General features: G+C 43.3%; 1 long non-coding RNA gene across 22 annotated transcripts; it reads right to left on the bottom strand.

Moving 5' to 3' along the window:
* Positions 1–1,490: 1,490 nt before the first annotated feature.
* LOC119331609 lies at positions 1,491–7,734 on the bottom strand. Of its 22 annotated transcripts, none has more exons than XR_005160603.1 (9): positions 7,383–7,734; positions 7,033–7,178; positions 6,773–6,822; positions 6,419–6,684; positions 5,107–5,213; positions 4,564–4,821; positions 3,270–3,334; positions 2,255–2,988; positions 1,869–2,164 (listed from the first exon to the last, which is right to left on the bottom strand). It is a non-coding gene; the product is annotated as an uncharacterized LOC119331609 (long non-coding RNA). The 22 variants fall into 22 exon arrangements; XR_005160615.1 differs by having other exon boundaries at positions 4,564–4,759; XR_005160612.1 differs by having other exon boundaries at positions 5,107–5,196.
* Positions 7,735–16,660: the final 8,926 nt, after the last annotated feature.

Raw genomic sequence — 16,660 nt, 5'->3', positions numbered from 1 at the left:
ATGCTGCAGTTCCGGTGGAGCAGGTTAAGGCGGCGCTGTGGGGATGGAGCAGTCGCGATAGACGTGGCGATTGTCAGAGCAACTCCTTGGAGGTGCAGGACGGGGTGGCTGAACTGGTGGGATGATGGATCCTCATCCGGGGAGGTGGATGAGGGACGTCGAGCTGTTTCGGTGGATGATGTGAGGAAGAGGCTCCGACTGGGCAGCGGTGAGGTGGCGGATGGAGGAGGGTGGGGTTTCGCGGCTGGAGCAGAGAGGTTATGGCGGCCTAGGATGTTGAATGGCGAAAAGGAGGCGATGGGAGGGGGAACCATGACTTAGGGATGCGCTTGTCCAAAATGTAGGGTGTGTTACAGAAGTACCCCCATCGATTTGAACTAGCGGCCCTTCCGGCTCAGGGTTAGAAGGGGCATTTCGCGTGTCGGGATTTGGCAGTTGGAGGGAGTTTTCGCGCGCGTTGTAATTTTGGGATAGCAAGGCGCGGGTTCTGAAGGCGCGAGTTTTGGGAGCACGATATCTGAATTTTCGGGATATAACAAGGCGCGGGTTGAATTTTAGGGACAAGCCTAACATGTAATATTGTACGTATCAAATCAATTCGCACTTCCCTCAACCAAAAAAAACGAAAAAAAAAATGAGGCTATTCACACCACACAAAGAGAGAGCCTTGTCCCGTTTTATTGTACAAATGCTATTCAATGCTACGTATGAATCCTTGTTATGTCCAATTAAATTTTTTCATTGTCTGTATAATGCATGTAACCTACTCATACCAACATTTTAGTGCATTCCAAATGTCTATACTAGCGCTGCAATTCGAACTAAATTTGAATTCATTTCTCTATTTGAATAAGAATCTACAATCATGATTGTTGCCAACTTAAACCATCATTCGTGTATTATCTTAACAACACACCACATAATTACTATAGGGATAGATATGAACTCGAATTCAAATGTTTGAAAACACTTAATGTTGATTCCAAATAATAATACATTTGATGTACTAACTAGATACTCATGATCTAATCCATGTTCCATACGTACACCACTAGGTAGGAAGTGCGGCTTGCCGCACCCGGCAGCGGTGCTACCGGCTAGAGTCATATCCAATCCATTTATACAACCATTGAAGCATTGCAAGTATAAAAAAATACAAATACAAAAAAAATTGTATAGAGATGGTATTCCTTTAGGGAAGAGTTGTCATGATATGCAAGCAATAGACATTGCAAAAACCGATCACTCAAGAGAAAGAGCATATGCAACAGTTCACAACATATAAAAATGGTACTCCCTCCGTTCACTTTTGTAAGACCGTTTAGACATTTAAAACAACACCCAAAACAGTTTAATTTAAGCTGTCTAAAACGTCTTATAAAAGTAAACAGAGGGAGTAGTAGATTACGGCTTCGTGTCATGATAACTTGGTGTCCGACAATTCTACTTGCAGTGATTCAACAGCAAGAAAAAACATGCAACACCACTGCTCAAACCCAACATTTCATTCTCTCATTTCAAAGCTTAAACAAAAGAATACACAAATAGTTCATAGTTGTACAGATTCAGCGTGAATAAAGCCTTCTTATCTAGTCCAACATTCACTGAACAAACTAAATAAAAAGGACATTTTGACTGCGGGAGAGGCAGGTCCAGGTAACGGGGAGAATCCGCTAGGTAGCATAGAGGCATCATCGACATTCGAGGCAGAGACAGAGGCCACAACTCTTTCAACACGGCCACGTACACGGTACGCCCGCCTTTGAGGAATGCCATACTCGTCTACGTATCCTGGATGTCGGGGATGAGAAAGCAAAGAGATCAGAATGGTCAATGCACACATGCTGCCCAAATCATATACAGAGATAGAGAGATAGACATAACTACTTCTGATTCATAGTAAGTGTCACAGTTTGCCATGGTTGCGGCTGGAACAAGAGTACATCAGAAACCTTGACTACAATACCCACGACATCTACACAACCAAGCAAGAAATCGGAAATAGAACAATGGTCGAGAATTGAGGGCCTTTTCCACCAAAGACAATGTTAAAACCCCATATGCGGTTTAGTTGCTTGAGGCACTATCTATATCTACATCTAAAGAGACACTCCCATATCCAGACATCATTCTTTCGCACATCCACAGACAAAATGATAAGGTCCTGCATATATATAGACTTGCAAGCGCTGATCAGTAGGAGGCCCATGACAGGAGGCATTCGAGTAAGCAAAGAGGAATTAAATAGTCGTACCAAAAGGGCGAGCACTTAACAAGAATTGGCCTTCCTGGTTTTAGTTGCGCCTGGCCTTCTTGGCTTTAGTGGGGATAACCTCATCAGCCAATGACACATCCTTCAATTTACCCCAGACAGGCAAAGTAGAATATGCATAGCAGCAATCGATTAGCGAGAGCAATATTCAGCAAGCCATAAGGCTGGTACAACATACTTCACGGATGAAATTTCCATATAAGGAAAGCAAAGCTTGAGTAGTGCATCAGTGTAACTAATATGTAGCCAACATAAAAGTGGGTGTTTATGTGAACCTAAATTCTTATATTTACCAAGAAAACTAACTGACCATGTATGTATTCACAAATATACAGACATAAATAGCAAAGATGAAACTACATTCCCAGAAATTCACCATGTTCAAAATACGAATTCAGAGAGAAATAGAAGCACGTGGTTCATAATGGGATTGCAGCAAGCATGTCAGTGTTCATCCATGTCATGTCTCGAGAAGATATACACTTGAGATTTTTTTTGAGCTGAGTACATACTCTAGAGACATACAGTTGCATTGGTGCAGTTCAAACTGTTGAAGCTGCTGACCCTATCCTGAGCTCCCCGCGGCTTGCCATACCACCCGCCTTTGGGGATACTCACGCAAGCCATGGATGAGCTCTACCCAGGAGAGTATCACACCATCATGTGCATAATAGGCCCCGTTGCTGAAGCCCCTCACAGTGTGAGCTACTGCCCTCCTACATAAACCAAAATAACATTAGTGTACTACAACTCTTGGTTTTATACGGGAGTATACTACTATTGAATAAAAACAAACAAAAAAACTACTATTGTGTCCATCGCTATATCTGACTGCCAAAAACGCAACTATTTTAAAACTAACATGAGAACAAAAAAGAAGCGGTTGTACATAGATGCCCAATGCACCCCGTCTAATCTGATATTGAACAAAAGCATTCCACATACTGGGAATGACATTGTATCAGAAGACCAAATGAGAGAAGATAAGAATGCTTACAACTTCAACAGGTCGTGAGGGGCCGAGGGCTTCAAAAAGAAGAGGTTGTACATAGTCTTCTTTGCCTAGCATGATATACCAAAGGCAAGTCATGATAATAGTACATAAAACATAATAACACCCAAGAGAACCTACATGTAGCATGTTTTGGCCGAAGACGATGCAAAAGGATGCAAACACCACATGATGGGTAACAATTAGTGGTAGTTCATAAAGCGCCTATGTCGTACTTCACGAAGCATAACAAAAGGTAGTAGACCCCACAAACATACATAAGTGACCAAAATACACAGCTTCATATAAGAATCCCAGAATCATACTTTTAATTTGTTGTATATTGTGACCTTACAAAGAATAGTTAATTTGCAAAAAAGACTAATATAGTTGTAATAAGAAAATGAATCAAATTTGATATCTGCAGCAAGGTTCTTCCACAGTTCTACTACAATATCACCAATTTATGATCGGTGGTGGCCTAGAAAATGATTCACACTGCAAAGCTATCACCCTTTATCTGCTGCCAATTCCGTACCCATTTAAAAAATCTATTAAGCTGACCATCTACTCATTGCTAGTAGCTTGACTCAGATTGGGAGTTACAAAATTCTTCTTTTTCTAGCACATTCGCCATTTCAATCATGCATGAAATAGAAAATATTAAGCTGGCCATCTATTCTTGCTAGTAGTTTGACTGCTTCAAAAAAATAGTGACTACTGAGTCTGAAACATGGGAATTGCCTGCATACACACAACACAGATATGGGAAAACTTTGTTTTTGCCACTCTAGTTTTTGCCAACTTTGCTTATGCCACTCTAGAATTTGACATCTCACTTTTGCCACCCTTAGCTTTTGACAATACATCACAAATTCCATTTCGTGGCAAAAACGATAATTTTTCATTTCACTTTTGCCACTCTTAGCTTTTGACATGTATCACAATTGCCACTCTAAATTTTTTGCTTTTGCCACGGAATGGCAAAAGTGATATATTATCAAAAGCTAAGAGTGGCAAAAGTGAAATCTCAAATTCTAAAGTGGCATAAGCAAAGTTGGCAAAAACTAGAGTGGCAAAAACAAAGTTTTCCCCACAGATATCCCATATCCTCTTGTCCTAGAACACACACATGGAGATTAACATGAACACTCTGCGCCTAAACAAATCTCAAAGCTCTGCATAGGACATACCAATGCACCAAACCCACATTTACTCGATTGGCCATTTGCCAGGTACTGTATGAAACAATATTCAGCATGTTAATTGGTCCAATGGGGATTTGTATAAAGGTACTTACTGAAAGTGGCCGAGCAGAAGGTGATGGAGTGGAAGACACTAAGGATGTCCTTGATGACTATATGACCTCTGCCCTCGCTAATGAGCATGAGTTTCTTATATTTCTTCCCCACATGTACCATATCCATGTATGCTATGCAAGAACCACCGTCCTAACCATTGGGTTGGACCTGGATGCACAGTGCAGTGCAAAAATCCTAAAGGCAAGTTCATTTGTTGTTAGTTTAGGAGGCACAGAGTCCCAATGCAAGGCCTTCACCTACAACAACGACCAAGGCAGCACTGTAATGGATCCAACTATGTAAAGCTTCTTCTAAATGTTAAGGTTTGACATTTTCCTAACCCAAAATATACATCAAAACTAATCCATCTTGGTCTGGTCTAACACATTTAAATCTTAATTAATCAGGATAATCATTCTCCCAGCAATCGACAATTACAAAACTAAAAAAAACTTAGTGATCATGAAAGGCGTGAATGATTAGCAAAAAGGGAGACAGGACAGAGAGAGATACGCGCATAGTGAGAGAGATGAGATCCTCACAGTAGAACCACTATGTTCAAGGACTACAGCCCCAGCTTGCCCCTCAGCCAGCGGACGCGATAATGATCCTCTGCATCGATGACTCTGGTTCTTTGTTGTATGAAGCACTAGAAAAGGGGGATCAGAAACATAAAAGCACATATGACATCTATCTCTTTGTGTTTTGGGTCCACAAAAAGTGTTCACTATTTTTGGAACATACAATCAACGACAGTAATTGTTGCGAAAAAAATTGCTTACCAACAAATATATGTGCTCATTTTTTTTAGTGTATACCAGAGATAAAAAAATGCGCTCACATAGGACCGGGTGCTGCATACTATCGTATTCCTATCGACGGTTTCCATTGGGAATTATACGTCACAAGGTTTTTGAGTCGCCGACTAATCTCTGACTAATCGCCAAGTCGTTGGGGAGAGGTTGGCTTGTGCAGGCGACTTGGCTAGAGGAGCGAGCCGCGCGGCTGGTAGGCTAGTCGATGATTAGTCTACGACTAGTCAGGCGACTAGGACCTCAAAGCAGGGCGGCTTGCTTAAGCAAGGCCAAGGGATGCCAAGACCGGGAAGGTGAGGAGGCCTGGGTCCAAGGCAGGGGAGGAGGAGACAAAGCTGGAGAGTGCGCCGCGTGTACGAAGAGAAGCACGAAAGAGACAAAGGAGAAAGGCACGTGGGAGAGCAGATGCGCGGTCCAGATTAGAGCATATGGACGGTTTGGATTTTATTTGGAAGCTAGGGTTACATAATGGGCCTATTGGGCCAGCTCTCTAGCATGAAACAGAGAAGGAGCAAGACGCGTGCTCCCATCACAGATCAGAATCACCGCCTCCATTGCTCCTACGAGCTGCTGCTGCCTTCTCTGAGCTGAAGTATCCTCCCAAGCAGTTTCCTACCCCCTCCTTCGCCTGCAATAGCACCTCCCCCCTCCTCCTCCTCCTCTTAACACCTGGGGCAACTTGGGGCGATTAATCACGACGAGTCACAGACTAATCGCAGCGAGCCACTGGTCGGAGGCATGGCGACTCGACTTGGCTAGGAGAATCAAAAGCCTTGATATGTCAGATAAAAAATAACATGAAAATTATAGCATATGCAAAGATCAATGTGGCAAATGTGTGGCATGCTTGCTAATTCAATGCTGCCACCAACAAAGAATCATTTACAACCAATCCAACACTATTAGGTGGCACGCAAGGGGCATCAAGGGATTTAGACGGTTGCGAGCTATCTGCTTGCTAATTCACATATCTTTCCACACATATGCATATGTAACAAAGTCAATGGTAAATTAGTAGGCCAGAAAAGAACCAATCTACCTTGAAAATACATCTTCATTGGTGAAACACTAAGATGTGAACAAGTCAGAGCAGGGGGCATCCTCTTGCAGGCCAAGCCGGCGACCAGCAACGTCCGATCCTAAGACGACATGTTCGTCTCCTGCAGTTCCAAGATGATGGGAGCAGCGGTCATAGAGAGAGAGAGGCAGAGAGAGGGGGGAGGACCTGGAGTAGAGGAGCAACGGGGGAGTACATGCGGTAGAGCAATCATATTTAAGCAATCTTCATATGCAGGCTCCCAGAACCTATGCAAACAACAAAAATAAATGGCATATAAGCTCACCAATGTACAAACAAATAAATTTGAGGCATTATTATAAAACTCAAGCATACTTTGATTTGGGCATTCCTTTGTCATAAGCCGTTTGAAATTCACTCTCACCCTGAAATAAAATAGAGCAGACCAAATTAACTCTGGAGGTATAAAAGAATTTCGCACACCTTCTCGTACTTATAATTTTCTTATATTCTTTCTAATGGCACTATTCCCAACTCAATATATCCAATGCAATGTGATTCCAATCACAGAAAACATAGTAAACAATAGTATTGAACAGCACAAAATACAAAAGGTATAAAAGAATTTCGCACACCTTCTGGTACTGTACGTGATAATTTTTTCCAAGCAAAATATCCAGATTGAAACAATTCCATCATCCATCTGTTGCTGATGCAAAGATGAGTAATTGCTTGTTGCTGATGTCGTCTGTCACGCTACAGCTGCCATCGCCGGTTCAACCTTGCCATGCACGGACGCATGACAACAAGCCGATTAAAGAAAAAGCCGCAGCTCAAAATATGCACAGAAAAGATATTCACTCACCCACAAACGATATTTCAATACGGAACAAATGAACAGACTCTCCACTCGATTTATCACAAATTCAAACTAATACGTATCGAGGAAATGCTCAAAATCAGATCTGGGAAGCCTGAGACGTACCTTCCACTTGCAACTCCACGGGCCATAGCAGTGGTTGTCCTCGAGTTTGGCTGCGGCACGGTCCTCCGGCGGTCAATGGCGACGCCTCTGGGCGGAGCAGATGTGCGAGCTCGCAAGGTGGGGGCAGGGGGAGTAACAAATGCGAGCGGCGGCGGCTGCACCCCTCCGGGCGATGCAAGAGAAGGATGACCGGCTGGGAGTGGAGAGATCGAGCTGACGGGGAGGAGGCGCTGGAAGATGAGAGGTTGGGAGGGTGGCAGCGCGAGGGGTGCGAGGTGAGGAGAGGAAGCAGGTCGGAGAGGCCACGCGGGTGTGGGAGGAGGCGGCGGCTAGGGTTCTAGCCTAGCCAATCGCTCTCTCTCCTTTACACAAAAGTCAGCCACACACGGAGCGCCACACAAGGGCAATATGATGGAATGTCGAAATTGCCCTTGATGACCACCCAAATTTTCAGCGGTGGCACAACCCCAGCTGCCATATGTCCCAGCACCGGTCGAGGACGGCTCTGCAGTCACTGACATCTGTTGACCACCTACCATGCAGCCCACTCAGCGAGACAAGGAAAAAATTGTGAAGTACGAAATTAGTAGCACTATTCATTGGTTGTCACATCAGTATAGATCCAACGGCTGAGATCGATCCATCAAGAAATCTGACGGCCTGGATATGCTTGGACAGGCAATCCGATGGCTCACAGGCCACATGCCCTGAAATGGGTCCATATGAGGCTGGAATGTAACAATGGCATGTTTATCACACAAGGTATAGTGCCCCCCTCCCTACATTATAACAAGTATTTAGCCCTAAGTTGCAAAAGCCACACATTATCCCAAATTATAATCAATGTTCTATATATTATATGTAGTATAATATTTTAATAACCACACTATGTGTATCATCATTATATATATTTATTCATGCATGCGTCGGTTTAAAACACTATGATATCTTCAAATATCTGAATCCACTTTTTTATAATGAATTATGATCTTTGTTCATCTTTTACACCTTCACGATCCTCTTCTCTTTGTAGCTAGCTAGCGCTAACTTTCTATCGTGCATGCACACACCCACCCCCTCTCACCCTCCCACAACATCCCCTCCATCGCGCACATTCATTTCTTTTTAGGTCGTTCACCTATGGTGTGTGTGGGCCCCTTCTTTCCGGCACAAACTGGTCGACATACCACTGTAGCCAAGTGTGCCTACCACAAACACACACTTCCCCTCTTCTCTTCTCACCGTCCATGCCCCCCCTATGTCCAATACGGTTCCACGCAGGTGCACACTCCCGCCCCTCTTTTCATCGATCTCATACTCACACACTCCTTCCCCCTCGACATAGTAGGCCTCTCGCACCACCTCCTACCCGCACACCTCTCCACATGTCCGTCTCTCCGGACCTTATTTGCTTCTAACACATGCATGTATACGTACCAATCTCCCTACATATAGCTAGGTCGACTATAATTCTTTTTTCCCACGCACCGATCGACTTACCTCACTAGTTATGTCTCTCCCTTTATCGGAAACTTGATGATTGATCTTCCTATGTAGTTACATCCGCTTACCATAACCATATCGACCCCCCTCATCATCCTTGCATACCTCTCGACCCATCTCTCACACGCACGTGCATAGACAGATAGACATCCCCTTTCTTATTGATATTGCACTCGTACCCTCCGTTTGTCTAGCAGGCCTCTCCCACCATTTGTGAGAAGCAACTCCACAACCAACCCTACGACACTCTACATTTGTCTTTCTCTCAACCTTATTCCTCTGCTACACATATGCATGGATGTCAATCGATCTCCCTCAATACTTAGCTAGGTCTCTCTCCTTCTCCACACATATACTAGTCAATCTACCCCTCTATAGTTAGGCCTCAGCCCCCTCCCCCCTCCCCCCCACACCGATAGTCGAACGTTGTTGGTAGGTATCCATGCCACAGAGAAAAACTACACCTATGCCTCTCACATTCCAGTAGGTCCGCCCTATATCTTTAACATGGGCAAACGCAAATTCGATGGCACTCTTTATCAATCGAGCACCCACACACTTCATCCCTGTTTTCGGTTCTATCGATATCTCATGTTGATGATCCCTCCACTATCTTCTCGTGGATCGCTCCCTCTATATATGATACATCCATGACTCTGTTTCACACACATTGCATATGTTACGTTTTTTGATTGAGATATCATCGACACATTGCCTCTGTTTCGCACAAACCATCTCTCTCACATCCACCCACGTATGTACCTGCACCTAAAGAAGAGGTGAATGCACGACGCACGTACTCATGTCTCGTTCTCGACCACACCCACGCGGGTACACGATGGAGTTCATTTCTATATGAAAAGGCAGACCACGTGATAATTTGACGCGTGTAGCGGTTGTTTACTCGAATGAGGGTCCTGTACCACGCGTAGGCGGAACAAGTTCAACTTGACGAGTATTAAATAGAGTTATATTCCTCAATGGCACGTATAGAATATAAAACGATTGTCTTCGGTGAAAAAGAAAAGTCCGCTCCACTATATACAACGGAGCCTACCTGCCGGGGTTTGTATCTCGTCACACTATCTCACACAAGGCGGCGGTGGCCGCTCTCTCTCATTGTTGGTCACTAATCCGGTCGCATCCCGTTCGGCGGCAGAAAGGGAGGATGTGCATTGTTTCTCCGTTCGACGGCGTTGAGGCAGCACGTCCTGATCTGCGGTACCCGCCATTCTCTCTAACCAAGCTCCGGTGCGGTATGGCCTTTGCCACTTGCTCGCTGCCGCAGTATGGGCAGATCCCGGCCGCCGGCGCCCTCCTAGTTACATCTCGACGACCCTCAGGTACAGCTTCCTCCGGCCTTGCTCCACTGCACATCTTCCCACGTTGTTGCATGTGGAAAATCCTGCATGTGGATCTTCTTTAGTTGTTTGCATAAAACGTATCTCGGCCGGCGTACTTTCCATCTTGCAATCTCGTCCTCAAACCATTTTTGATAAACCGACATGCTGCTATCTTTCACTTATTACATGGAATATGCTTCTTTTTTGTCGGCATATGTGTCTTCAACTCGTGTTATTGGGCAGTAATTGTTTCCTTTGTACCTCCTTTTGCAAACAGGGCTATCCATTTCACCTCCTTGCTATTGCGACCTTTTGGTGAACTGCACAAATCGCTTTTTTTAAGAGTGTTTTGTGCAGTTCCGCCAAACTTTCACACGGGCAATGTTTTTACATGTTTGTGGGACTGCAGAAAGGGAGATTGGTTTTGCTATCCTCCTCATCCAACTTTGTGCCTAATCTTCTCCAACAAGTAGTTAGTCCTAAAGAGAGATCGCAGAGGTGATCGGCTTCTATTTGTGTGTGTTATGTTTCATCATCTATTTCCACTATTATTGTAATCACACTAACTGAATATCTTTGCAAACAGGGTTGATCAGCTCAATTTAAGTGGAGCTGCACAAAATGATCGGATTGTGATGTTCCTCCATACACCTGTTTTTTGGCTACAGAGCTGGGTGAAACTAGCTGCCAACCAATGAACACTGTGCCCAGGAAATGGAGCCATGCCTACGAACAGCATCGATAAATTATATATTTTTCTTTATTTGTACACCTTCTCATAACTTTGTCTTCAGTTGTGATGTGAATATTGGCGTTGATCTGTGAACCATTTAGATGCATTAGCAGCCATGGTTGTTTCATTTGTATTTGACGATGGAATGTTGTAACAAGACAATCTTGAGGCAAGAGGACACATGAATCCTTAGTTGAAACCTTCATAGCATCACAGTACAATTTTATTAGGCTAGCCATAGTGGGAGTAACTTAGGTAGTAACATAACATATTCCAAGAAAAAATTGCTTATGTGGCATGGAGTTAATGAGGAAAGAGATGCTTGTGGTAACATAATATGTTACTGTAACATAACACACCCCAAGGTAAAATGAGTCTATATCTCAATTAATGAAGACTTACATGTTACCATCCATATTTTACTACCCACTATGAAGGTAGTAACATAGACTAGTAACATATGCATGTTACTAGTCTAAGTTACTCCCCACTATGACCAGCCTCATGTTGGAAAATTATGCGTACATATAAACAAATCTTGAAGGATTGATAGCAATGACAGAAATAATTCAACTTTGTTTCGCCAACATGTGGGACATCCTTCATCCGGCTCCACCTGCCATGCATCACTATTGAGTGCACAACTGCGGGGAAGATTCACCCCGGTCATTGCACCACGGTAATAATGACTAGTGAGTAGTCAAATCACAGAGCCCCACCTTCGCCACAGTAAGTTGCTCGGACAAAGCAGCCATCATTTCTCTCTTCGTTGAATCTGCTGGTATTCCAATATTCCCAGAGTAACAAGTTTCTCGGGCAAAGCAACCATCACTTCACCTCTCCCACAGTAAGTACTACCTCTTTTTTTATTATAGAAAAAACCACACGCGAATATTGGACGGTAGCAGCACAACAACAGAATCAAAAATCAAAACCAACAATGAACTACTACTAATGGTGAGCGTTTGCTAGTATCATGTACTCTGTCTGTCCATGTATATAGGGATTAATGCTTTTTGTGAGACTAACTTTGGCCCTGTTTGGATCCATGGGTTAGAGTTAGTTTGGGCTAGTTGGGTCTCAAATATCCCTAAACTATCCAAACATGAGGGTTACTAGCAAGATGCCCATGCGTTGCACGGAACATCAAGATGCATTTGTATGAGTAGTTTATCTTGTGGGAGAAAAGGATGAACGAGGGAAGGCCTTATTCGCAAATGTGGAGACGTGTGGGTATCTTTTTGCAAAATTGCCATTGTTTCCTTCCTATCCATCAGATATAAATCGGACGACCTATATTGCAGAATGGCAGGCACACCATCATCACCAACTCTGTTTTTTATAAGAGTAGAGAAATTGGAGCAAGTTGCACCAAACCCACCCAAAAAACTATCCCACCCAAGAGGTGCTAATTGGATCTCTATCCCGCTAGCCAAGTGGTGCTAATTGGAGCTAGTTCTCATGGGGCCCAGTAAAAACACTTTTCTCTCTCCATGAAGTGCATTTATTGTCAATCTAACCCTGTCATCCAAACACCACTTTGGCTAGAGTTAGTTCAGGGTTAGTCATGAGTTAGTCTAACCTCTAGCTAAGTTAGAGTATCCAAACAGGAGCAGTATAGGACATGCAAGTTGCTTAAAGCATACCATCAAATTCGTATGTGAAAGGATCTTTTTTTAAACGGAACGTGAAAGGATATTCGAATGATATAATTTGCAAATTACATAAAATCTTATCAATAGTCAAAGGCAACCTCGAAGAATACATTAGGCCCTACATAAAATCTTATATCACTCATCAAAACCAAGTGTTACTACTACACCAAACAAGTTCAAAACGAGAAACTGGACCCACTCATGGCACGGCACACATGTCTCATTTGGTCCGTCGGTCAAAGCGCTTCCTCCTCTTGGCATAACAATGGAGTAAAGTAGTTTTTTTAGAATGTTCCTGGCATGTCGCTAAGATGTGATGAGTTAACCGACCTCAATAGACAGCAAAATCGCCAGCCCATCGCACTTTGAGAGAGATGAGGAGTGAGAAGCGATACGGGCTAGTGGATTACTAGAGCTAGGTGTCGCACGGAGGCCAAGAAATATGGTGATAGTGTGGGTTGGCCATGTATGATGTAACTACACTGGGTTGCCGTGTTTAAAAGGAATACGAGCATGAAGAGAAGAGGTGCAGGCACCGACGTAGGTACTCTTTGCCTATTTCCCTAATACTCACACGCGGGTACACGGTGAGCTCATTTCTGTACGAAGAGGCAACTCACCAGATAATTTGGCGAGTGCAGTAGTTGCTCATGGGAACCACGCGTGGACGAATCAAAGTTCGATCATGACGCGGTGGCGTGTTTTTTATAAATTAAGTTATTCTATTCGATGGCACATACGCAACATTATTTTCTCAATGGAACGTGAATCGTGCACGCACTGAATGACGGAGCACGGGATGGTAGCCATGGACATGGCCAGCCCTTTTTGGAGACTAATACACTACTTTTGATGTGTCCCATCAACTCGCAAACGAGAAGAAGCTTTTTTTAATAAACAAGGAGAAGCTTTGCTTACTACTAGTACGACCTCTCCCTCGCTCATGCGCGCGCGATGGCTCGCAAGACGAGGAGAAGCTTTTGTTTTATGATAGTGCGCTTAAAACAGGTGGTGGACGTGCAGCAGTTCATTCGGTGTCAGATTGACAGAAGTAGGAGTATACTGTAGTACCATCATCATTGTTCGACTTCCGAAAGAGGCTAAGAGCCAAGCGCACGGTCTCCTACTCATTGTATAACCAGCCGTGTTTGCATGAATTTTTTAACGTAATACAATTTGACTGGATTGCTCCAGTGGTCATCACACATGAGCCAATCGATTCGCACCCTTCCGCCGCGCTCCATTTTGTCTTGTGTTCCTTCCTTCGTCCAGCACACTGACAAGTGGGCCCCATGCTCATGTATGCCAAAGTGGTAGTCAATTATTTTGCCAGAGTCAGCTATCACACCATTTCGATGCCACGTCAATGTACCCACTAAAAGCAAGTTAGACTTGTTTGGTTCAACCGCCTCCCTAGGTATTTGGAGAGGAATTGGCCATCACGAGGCGGTTCTATAGGTGGGCAGGCGGCAAAAAACAGGGGAAAATGCGCGAACCAGCTAGATGAGAAATTTGATTGATTTTATATGGCTGAATAATATATTATATTATGAGTGTGGACGCTCCACCGCGAGGTTCCTTGCTCCTTCTCGGTCGTCGGGAATCTATGTTCTTTTACTCTCTTTTTTACGTGAGCTTTGTTCATCATTTTGCCAACAAGCGGGATCAAGGTGCACGTGTCATGCAAGAAAATGGAGATAAGCAGTGCGTAAGTGAGTCGTGCACTTCGATGGCACGTACTATGCAATAATGTTTCTCCTCGATGGCACGTGAGTCATGTATAAAGATGGAGCACAGGGTGGTAGCCATGGACTAAATAAGTAACTTTCATGTGTCCCGTCAACTTGCAGAATGACGAGAAGATTGCTTGCTACGCCCTCTCCCTCGCCCACGTGCGCGCGGTTTCTCGCAGCATGAGGAGAAACTTCTGCTTACAATTATAGTGGGCTTTATAGTACAAGCGATGGACGTGCAACAGTCATTCGGTGTCAGATTGCCAGAAGTACATATATACTGTAGTACCATCATCATTGTTCGTATTCCGAAAGAGGCGAAGAGACAAGCGCATGGTCACCTACTCACAATATAATCAACTGTGTTTGCATGATTTTTTTAACATACAATTTGAGTGGATAGCTTCTGTGGTCATCACACGTGAGCGGATGTATAGGTGGGCTAGGTGGGCAGGCGGCAAAAACAGGGGGAAATGCGCGAACCAGCTAGACAAGGGAGGGAAGCTTCTACATTCGCGGGGGGCGTGGCATTGACCATTGGGCGGCAACAGGAGGTCATCTAGGTGCGCAATATAGGATGCAAAGAAGGATCCTGTAGCAGCAAAGACCAGCTTCCCTACTGATAGCTCATCTAACAGAACTCCCAAGTTAAGTGTGCTGAGACTGGAGTAGTCATCAGATGGGTGACCAGATGGGAAGTGGGCTCGATGTTAAATTAACTGATTTGATGGATCAATGTAAACATTTAATTGTGTTGAATGTATATAGTGCTCCATCATATTAGTTGAATTAACGTCGAGGTCCTTGTTTTTCAATTTTTGACATTTTTTGTTTTTTGAACACATGTTCATTGGCTTGAAGAAGGTCTATCTCGTTATTGTTTGATAACTTTTTGTTTTTTGAACACATGTTGATTGGCTTGAATGAAGGTCTATCCCGTTACTTTACGACATGTTTCCAAAACATCGACCTTGAGGTTAATTCAACTAATAGGACGGAGCATTATATACATTCAACGCAATTAAATGTTTTCCAAAAAAAGTGATATGATTTATGTGAAACTTATAAGTCATGTATGTGAAATTAACCTCTGTGTACTTGTTCTCAAATTAACCTCTGGGCCTTGCAGGACTGTTGCAATGTGTCAGCGTCAATTGCAAGATGAGCCATTTTTCAACACATGTTAATCTGAGGTTATCGCGTTACTTTACGACATGTTTCAAAAAAAGTGATTTGACTTATGTCAACTTATTAGTCATGTATGTAAAATTAACCTCTGTGTACTTGTTCTCAAATTAACCTCCAGGACTTGCAGGAGTGTTGCAATGCATCAGCGTCAATTGGAAGATGAGCCAGCAAGCTAGCGGTGGAGTTACCAAAATGCTCAAAGTGCACACAATATTGAGTAGAAAGAAGCATGCCCAGGAAATTAATGCGGGCTTAGGGAGGCCCTTTGCTTAAAGAGCAATTATAATAAGGTACAGTCAGCTCGCTATAAGGACGAGGAGCGAGAAGCGATACGACTGCTGGATATATACTATAACTAGGTGTCGCATGGAGGCCGAGGAATATGGTGAATGCGTGCGGTGGGAGATGTATGAGGTGTTTCGGCGTTGCACGCCAATTATCATACAGAAACATATACCTATTTAAAATACACATGCCAAACCTATAGATGTTTTTTCCAATGATATAGAGATGTTGTTACACCACATATTTTTTATTATTTAATTGCAGGTAACATTACAACCAACTTAGGAAAATAATGGTAACCGTTTTACGTGTTTGTAATGGTATTATCATTGGACTACCATGTAGGATAAATGATGAGGTGGATGAGAGAGACCATAAGAAAATGCATGTCTTCTCTTGATCTCTTACCAACATTATGTTGCACCAAATATTTAGAAATATCGTGTTATCAAGGATAAGACTAAAATTAACCCACTACAACATATTTCGATGTCTCCTCTAGATTACATGACAATCTTAAGATAAAACTGTCTTATCAAGCACCGTGCACGCTCAAATTAGTAATAAATCAACATTTGGGTAGTTGAGAGTAACATGTGAGATTACGAATATATCTTTTTGCAAGTATATCAGAACAAAATGTTCATTTTTTGCCAGTAGAAAAGAGTGTTCAATGTGATTGATTAGCTCCATGCTGGTTTTGACTAATTTAATTTAAAAATGAACCACGTGTTTTCTTTGGTAACACATAATTAGGAACTAAATGGAGATTGGGCACCACGTCCTGCCACGTACGTAAGTGCAGCAACCAAGATTTATTCACGTACAGGGCAGGCTT

This window comes from Triticum dicoccoides, chromosome 1B, assembly GCF_002162155.2.
Source record: "Triticum dicoccoides isolate Atlit2015 ecotype Zavitan chromosome 1B, WEW_v2.0, whole genome shotgun sequence".
Taxonomy (NCBI): domain Eukaryota; kingdom Viridiplantae; phylum Streptophyta; class Magnoliopsida; order Poales; family Poaceae; genus Triticum; species Triticum dicoccoides.
Note: the sequence above shows the minus strand (reverse complement) of the source record. Positions and strands in the feature narration are given on the sequence as shown.